Raw genomic sequence first — 7,670 nt, forward strand, 5'->3', positions numbered from 1 at the left:
CCACGGTCTTGAGTGTACATGTTGAGGATCTCAATTACAGCTGAACTATGTTTTTGCTTTTGGCTCTCACATGTTGTACTTATTATTAAAAAAAAAAAAACCTTTATTAAAATGCAAGGAATAAGAAAGTATGTATTCTAAATTTATGTTGTTTAGAAAAAGAAAAGCAAATAAGAAACGTAGAGTTGACGAAGGAAAGGAAGTGAATAAAGGGGTAGTGATGTGGGCGTACCTTTTTTACTCTCTCTGCTCTGCCTTTAAACACAGCTCTGCGCTTCCACTTCCCACTCTCTTAATTTTCCCCAAAAACAAAAACCAATCTCTTCATCACCATGCACCTTCTCCCCACTCACCACTTCGTTCCCACTTCCAATCTCATTAACATTTCGTCACATTCCATTTCCCAATCCAACCAAATCGCATCCCTCCTCCGCGATTTCGACACCATTCGAGACTGCTCTGTTTCTCTCTCCAATCTCCTCTGTTTCGCTGAACGATCGGACCACAACGCGGGAACAGACGGCCTCGTGCCGGTTCTTGTTGGCGTTCTTGGAGCAGGGGATTGTTTGAATCTCGTGGTTAGGGTTTTGGATTTGATTCGGGCCGAGATTGGGGATCGGGAGGAGTTGGTGGATTTGATTTTGAAGAGAAATCGCAATTGCTTGAACTCTCTGACTTTGGTTCTGCGGCGAGGAACTGCTGAATCGCGGAGCGCAGCTGCGAGGCTTCTCGAGTTCGTCGCCATTAACGCCGAATCGAAGCTCGCGATCGCGGAAAACGAGGGGATTGTACTCGAATTGATAGGGCTAATCGGTGCGGATGAAGATCCGAGGGTGATCGAATCGGCGCTGTCGTGTTTGATTTCGATTTCAATGGTGAAACATGTGAAGATCAAACTGGTTCGCCTCGGGGCGATAAGATCGCTGACGAAACTGCTGCTGCTGCGGCGGCGGAGCTCGAGCGTCGGCGTGACGGAGAAGGTTCTGAAGCTGCTGGCGGCGGCGGCGGCGGTGGAGGAAGGGCGGTCGGAGATGTGCGAGAACGGAGGGGAATGCGTCGGCGGGATTGTGAGGAAAGTGATGAAGGTGTCGAGCGCGGTGACGGCGCTGTGGTGCGTTTGCTTCTTGTTCCGGGAAGAGAGGGCGACGGAGGCGAAGGGGGCGGAGAAGATACTGCTGCTGATTCAGAGCTACTGCCCGGCGCCGGTGAAGCTGATGGCTCAAGATCTTCAAGCTCAATTCAAAATCCTTGTTGTCGTGTTACGATACCAGCACTTCCCACATTATGCCCTTCTGAATTTAAATCAAATATTAACAAAATAACGTGTAGAATTTGATGAACAAGACCGTTTTAGGAATTTGTAAATTTGAGACTCGTTGATTTTTGGAAGTGAATACAAATTGGGATTCATTTTTATTTCAATTTTGTCCTGTGTTTTACTAGGTTCTCTATTATTTTATTACTTTTTAGGAGTATAACAAAGTACCACCGAACCTCCCTCAAGTAGTCACTCATCCGTTTACTCTCGGATTTGAACGAAAGTCTGTTTCTATCCAAGGCTTCTGAGCACAACTTGATAGAGCACATTGATGGATTACACCATGACCATATCTTCTGAGGCTCACCACTTCTTTATTCGGTACTTGAGGATTTACCGATACAGCTAGGTTTAGACCATGACTCTGATACCACTTGTTAAAGACAACGGTATCCTAAGTACCCAAGTATCTCCACAATGGTATGATATTGTCCGTTTTGAGCGTAGCCCTCACGACTTTGTTTTTGGTTTCAGAAAAAATGTCTCATACTAATAGAGATAATTGTCTCTGTTATATATCCATGATAGTATTTTGTTTGCAATTGCTTTACAAACCCAACAATAGATTGGTTCAACCATCATACGAGTAGGCAGTAATTACTGTTTAGTTTATCTCTCGAAAAATGTATAAGAATCTGAAGTTGTGATATTGAATGTGGTCCACTTTATTATACACTTTTTGCACTATTAAGTGTTTTATAAGCCATATAAATGAGTTTGGCTTTAAATAATTTTATTTTATTTTATTTTTACATTTTACCAAAAAAAAAATCTAAAAGTAACATGCTCAACTAAGTATTTTATAAGCCTTATGAATGAGTTTTTCTTTAAAATAAATTTATTTAAACTCTTCTTTTCTTAAAAAAAAAAAGTTAATGGAACTATAATTTTATACCATAACTAGTTTTTCATAATTTATTATTATTATTTTTTTTTTTTATGTTTTTCAGCTTTCTTATAATCTAACATATTTGATTTCTTGGGTCCTATTTGATAACGAGCAGGTCTAACTTTCTTGCTGCTACCGTATATTTAATTTTTTTAAAGTACAACATGTGGGGATGGAAATTCGAATTCTCATCCGATGGTTCATATGTCTTAATCTGCTGAGTCATACTATGGTTGGTCACTGTAAATTTGTTGAGAGAGATAAAAAGGAGGGAGGATAAGGGAATGCTATGCCAAAAATAAATGGGAGGAAGGCGACACAACTAACTATAGGTAAGGTAGGTTAGGGTCTGTTTGGATGACAATCCACATAACTAGGGTCTGTTTGGATGACAATCCACATAACGTTTTTGTTTTAGAGTCATTTAATCAAATGAGATTGGGCTAACTAGAGGAAGAAGCATAAAAAATAATGCGGTTTGAAAAGGTATCAAATATTGTGATAGTCTCTAATAATAGTATTATGATCTAATTCCTAATTTTATTTATGACAGATATGCCCTTAAAACCAAATTACCAAAATTATCGTAAAATTTTACATTTTATTTGAGACATATATACCTTGAAACAAAAGGTCATACATCGACTGGATTTTAGGAAATTTCTAAGCAACTTATAGATAAAAAAATGTAGAATCAATATTTAAAAAATTAACTTGAGATCATTTTGATTTGATTCTTTGAAATTCTAAATTAAAAAAAAAATACACCAACGTAAAAGATGAACTATGAACTTAATAAAGATTTCATTCAAGTTATCTGAAAACTTAATGTAATATTAAAATATTCAAAATTACTAAAAGAAAGTTGGTAATGTAATACTAAATGATGTATTTTGGGATTTGAAAAATGGAGGAGGTAGTAAAAATTGGTACATTGGGAGATTAAAAATGGAGGTATGTAATCATACCATATCACGAAAACCGTTTTTCCTCCAGAAAATGAACAATGGTCTTTCATTGTCAAAGACAACTTTTTCTTGTTTTTATCCTCTGAAGAACGAATTTTCTGGTGTCATTGTATAGGAAAGCTTGGCCATCTTCGTAGGATATATGTTCACTATTAGTGCATGTTTTGTTGAGGGAGTTTCTAGGGCATATGCGAGTTTGGGTTTCTTGAATATAGTTTTTGTGGTGTGCTAGATTTTATAGAACATAACGTTGAGGCTACACATTAAAATTAGATTTAATAGATGTGTTGTTTTTATAATAAAATATTGTTTTTTTACCAGTCCTATAATTTTTTTTTTTTTTTGGATTTTGTTGGAGATGTAGTTGAAATCTAAGACCTAAGGATTAAAATATCATGTTTTAATATTGTTTAGATATGTCATATTTTTGTAGTAAACCAATATGGTTTACACAATCTCAAATCTTTCTTTTAAAACTATATGTTATGTATATATTGAGTAAATCTAATTTCATGTTATCTAGGAACGATACCTTATTATCAAATCTTTCTTTCGAGTAAAGTATATATTTTTAAACTACACTACTATCCAAAGAACACTTCAAATTTTGTGATGTTGCTAATTTTTGTGATTAAATTTTGTCTTCATATTTAATTTTAGTTATTTGTGTTGTCTAAGTAATGCAATGGATGTTGTTCAATTACTCTACCAACTACGATTATGGTTAAAGTAATAATACAAATTGTTAGGGTAATAGTACGGACCTACTCGTATGAATAGAAAATTGTGTCCTTTCATATAATGACAGATAGAAGAATATCTAGAGACTCTGAGAATAATTGGAAAATTTTTTCTTTTTTTTTCTATTTCATAGAAGCCACTAACTTTTCTATATAACAATTAAAAGAAAATTCATTGTTTATTGTTCAATAGAAATTAAAAGTTTCTACCAAATTATTCTTCAATTACTCTACCAATTATGATAATATAGACTATAAAGGTAATAGTACATATTGTTGGCTTTTTAGCCCTTAATCTCAAATTAATTAATTTTAATTAATTAATTAATTAATGTTTTGATGATAACAAATTTAATTTAATTTATTGATATTTTTAGTATTGTAAAGTATCCACATCGTAGAGCTCGTTAGAACGATTCCAACGACTATTGGATCATACAAATCGGAGCTCAGACGGAGAAGTTATGATCGAAACAAGAAAGGAAAAATACCCAAAAAGATGACGTGGACAATTCGTAAATTGACAAGTGGCAAACTTAGTTTTGTTAAAATATATATATAGAGAAAAGGAAAAATAAGAAATGGTAACTTTGAAAAAAATAATATTAAAAAAAATTACATCATGTCAGCATTAAATGCTAACATGTGTCAGTGTTAAAAAAAAGTTTTGAAAAATTTTAACCGTTTCTTCCATATATATATTATTTGATGATTTTTATTATTTATCATATATATATATATATATTTCTTAATTTTTTTTTAATTATCTCAACCCTTCATTTTCAATTATTAAGATCTAATGATTTAAAATTAAACTTGATTTTTTTTTACCATTTTCTCTCCTCTATTTAAACACTACTTCTCCTTCAAAATCAAATACAATTCTCTTATTTTTAATCCTCCATAATCTCAAATTTTCAAATTGTTATTCTCTCCCAGTTCTCAATTTTGCCTTTTCATCTTATTTGTGAGAGAATTTTATTGTTGTGAGGATTGAATTATTTGTGAACTCAAATTTGTACATTTACTCTATTTGAGAGTTTGTAAGTGTGTTTCAAAATTTCCAACTTATTGTAACGGTGTGATCCTCACCGTGGAGAGGATCGCCTTTGCTCTTGTGAAGGGCAGTGTACCGGTTTGACTCCTACCGTGGAAAGAGTTAGAAATTTAAATTTACAACCCAAGAGATACTTGGGAAGTGGAGTAGGACAGCTGTACCGAACCACTATAAAAATTTCCGGTGTCAAATTTCTCTAACCTTCTCTCTTATTTATTTTTACAATTAATTTTAGAATTTTATTGTTTGCTTTAAATTTCTCTTGTTTGCCTTACAATTTATTTTATATTACCTTGTTAATATTGCATATCTCAAAAAATGTATTATTTTTATTTAAATTGGGCTCATTTATTAAAAGGTTTACATTTTGTTAATTAAACCCTATTCACGCCCCCTTTAGGATTGTCATATCGCTCTAACAATTAGTATCAGAGCAAGGTTGTTCTTCTTTAATAAACTTAATTATTTTTTAGCTCTGGCAACTTAAGGTTTCATCACTTTTACTGATAGTTAATCTATTATTAAGCCTAATTTCTTTAATGGTACTGATTATAATTATTAGAAAAATACAATGAAAATTTTCTTGCTTTCTATTGACTATGATTTATGGGATATTGTTGAAGATGCATGGATTTGAAATTCCAACAAAAGATGTTAATGATGTTAGAGTTGTAAAGCCTAGAGAAGAATGATCTATAAATGAAAAGAAAGCATGTTCGTTAAATGCTAAAGCTATTAATTGCTTGTTTTGTGCTTTGAATGAAGTTGAGTATAATAGGGTGTCTATTTGTAAAACCGCTAAGGATGTATAGGATAAATTATAAATTACTCATGAAGGAACTAGTCAAGTAAACGAAACAAAGATTGACATGTTAGTTCATTAATATCAAATGTTTAAAATTGATGATAATGAAGCTATTTCCCATATGTTTATTAGATTTACTAACATTGTTAATGCTTTGGAAGGACTTGGAAAAGAATACTCAAATCTTGAGAAGGTAAAGAAGCTCTTATGGTCATTGCCTAAACAATGGGAGCCTAAAGTCACCGCCGTTAAAGAGGCAAAAGATCTCAAGACTCTCTCCATGGATGAACTCATTGGTTTGTTGATGATGCATGAGATAAAGGTAAAGATTAACATGGAGGATGAGAAGAAAAAGAAAGAGAAGAGCATAGCATTAAAGACCATCACCTTGGAAGTTGACTCCGAAGGTGAGAATGCCCTTGATGAAGATAATGTGACCTATCTCTCACGTAAGTATAAAAATTTTATCAAGAGGAAGAAATAATTCAAGAAGCATTTCTCCAACCAAAACGAATCAAAAGGTGAAAAGAGCAAAAAGGATGAGGTAATTTGTTATGAATGCAAAAAAACTGGGTCATATTAGAATCGATTGTCCTCTTCTTAAATCATCCAAGAAATCCAAGAAGAAAGCAATGAAGGCTACTTGGGATGATAGTGATGAAAGTTGAAGTGAAAGTGAGAATGAAGAAATGGCAAACTTTTGCTTCATGGCTCATAGTGACAAAGATGATGAGGTAAATCTTGACCCCCTTTCTTATGATGAGTTGTTTGAAGCTTTTGAGAATATGCAAAATGATTTAGAAGAACTTTGTTCTAAATATATTATGCTTAAAAAGAAATACAATGTCTTAGTTAGTGAAAATAAGTCTTTACTTGATGATATTGCTTGCTTAAAGAAGAATGAGCATGATGTTGTGAATGTCTCCTTGTGATAAGAATGTTCTTGATTGTGACAAGAAAGATGTCTTACTCAATAAAATTAGATTTCTTGAGCATGATGGTTGTGAAAAAGATAACTTGATTAAATTACTTAAGAAAAATGAATCAAATGTTTTAATGGAACTTGATAAGGCTAAAGATTCTATTAAAAAGTTAATAATAGGTGCTCAAAGATTGGACAAGATAATTGAAGTAGGTAAGCCTTATGGTAATAAAAGAGGTTTAGGCTATATTGATGAATGCTCTACTCCCTTAAGTTCTAAAACTATTTTTGTTAAAATATTTCCTAATATGTCTAAGCTTGTTGCTCCTAAGGTTGTATCTAAACATGCTAAAATTAACTTTGTGCCTATTTTTTATTATTGTGGTGTTGAAGATCATATAAGACCTAAGTGCTTTAAATTAAAATATGTTCAAACTATTTCTCCTAAAAGAAATTTGTCTCAAAGGGCAAAGTTTCACAATGCTCCAAGAAAGAATTTCACCAAGAAAAGTAGGATGCATAAATGTGTTGTAAAAGATAATTCATTGCATAATGTTATTTGCTTTTCACGTGAGAAGTATGGACATAAATCATATTCTTGTTACTTGTCTAAATCTTATGCTTTTCAATGAAAATGGAAAAATGAAATGGATCCCCAAGTTTGTTAACGCTAACCTTCTAGGACCCAAACAAGTATGGGTACCAAATGATCAAATTTAAATTTTTGTGTTTGTAGGTTTGTTTGAAAGCTTCCAAGAAAAGCAAGTGGTACTTGGATAGTGGTTGCTCGAGGCACTTGACGGGAGACCAATCCAAGTTTGTCACTTTCTCCAAAAAGGATGGAGGTTTTGTGACCTTTGGTGATAACAAGAAAGGTAAAATAATAGGTAAGGTAGTATAGGTAATGAATCTTCTATTTTGATTGAAAATGTACTTTTGGTTGATGGTTTAAAATATGATTTACTTAGTAT

The 7,670-nt window shown here is 32.9% G+C and overlaps 1 pseudogene; it reads left to right on the plus strand.

Annotated features, from left to right (window-relative positions):
• Positions 1 to 1,422, plus strand: LOC111013418 (U-box domain-containing protein 27 pseudogene; annotated as a pseudogene).
• Positions 1,423 to 7,670: the final 6,248 nt, after the last annotated feature.

This window comes from Momordica charantia, assembly GCF_013281855.1.
Source record: "Momordica charantia cultivar OHB3-1 chromosome 2 unlocalized genomic scaffold, Mcharantia_2.0 BLBB01000002.1, whole genome shotgun sequence".
Classification (NCBI taxonomy): Eukaryota; Viridiplantae; Streptophyta; class Magnoliopsida; order Cucurbitales; family Cucurbitaceae; genus Momordica; species Momordica charantia.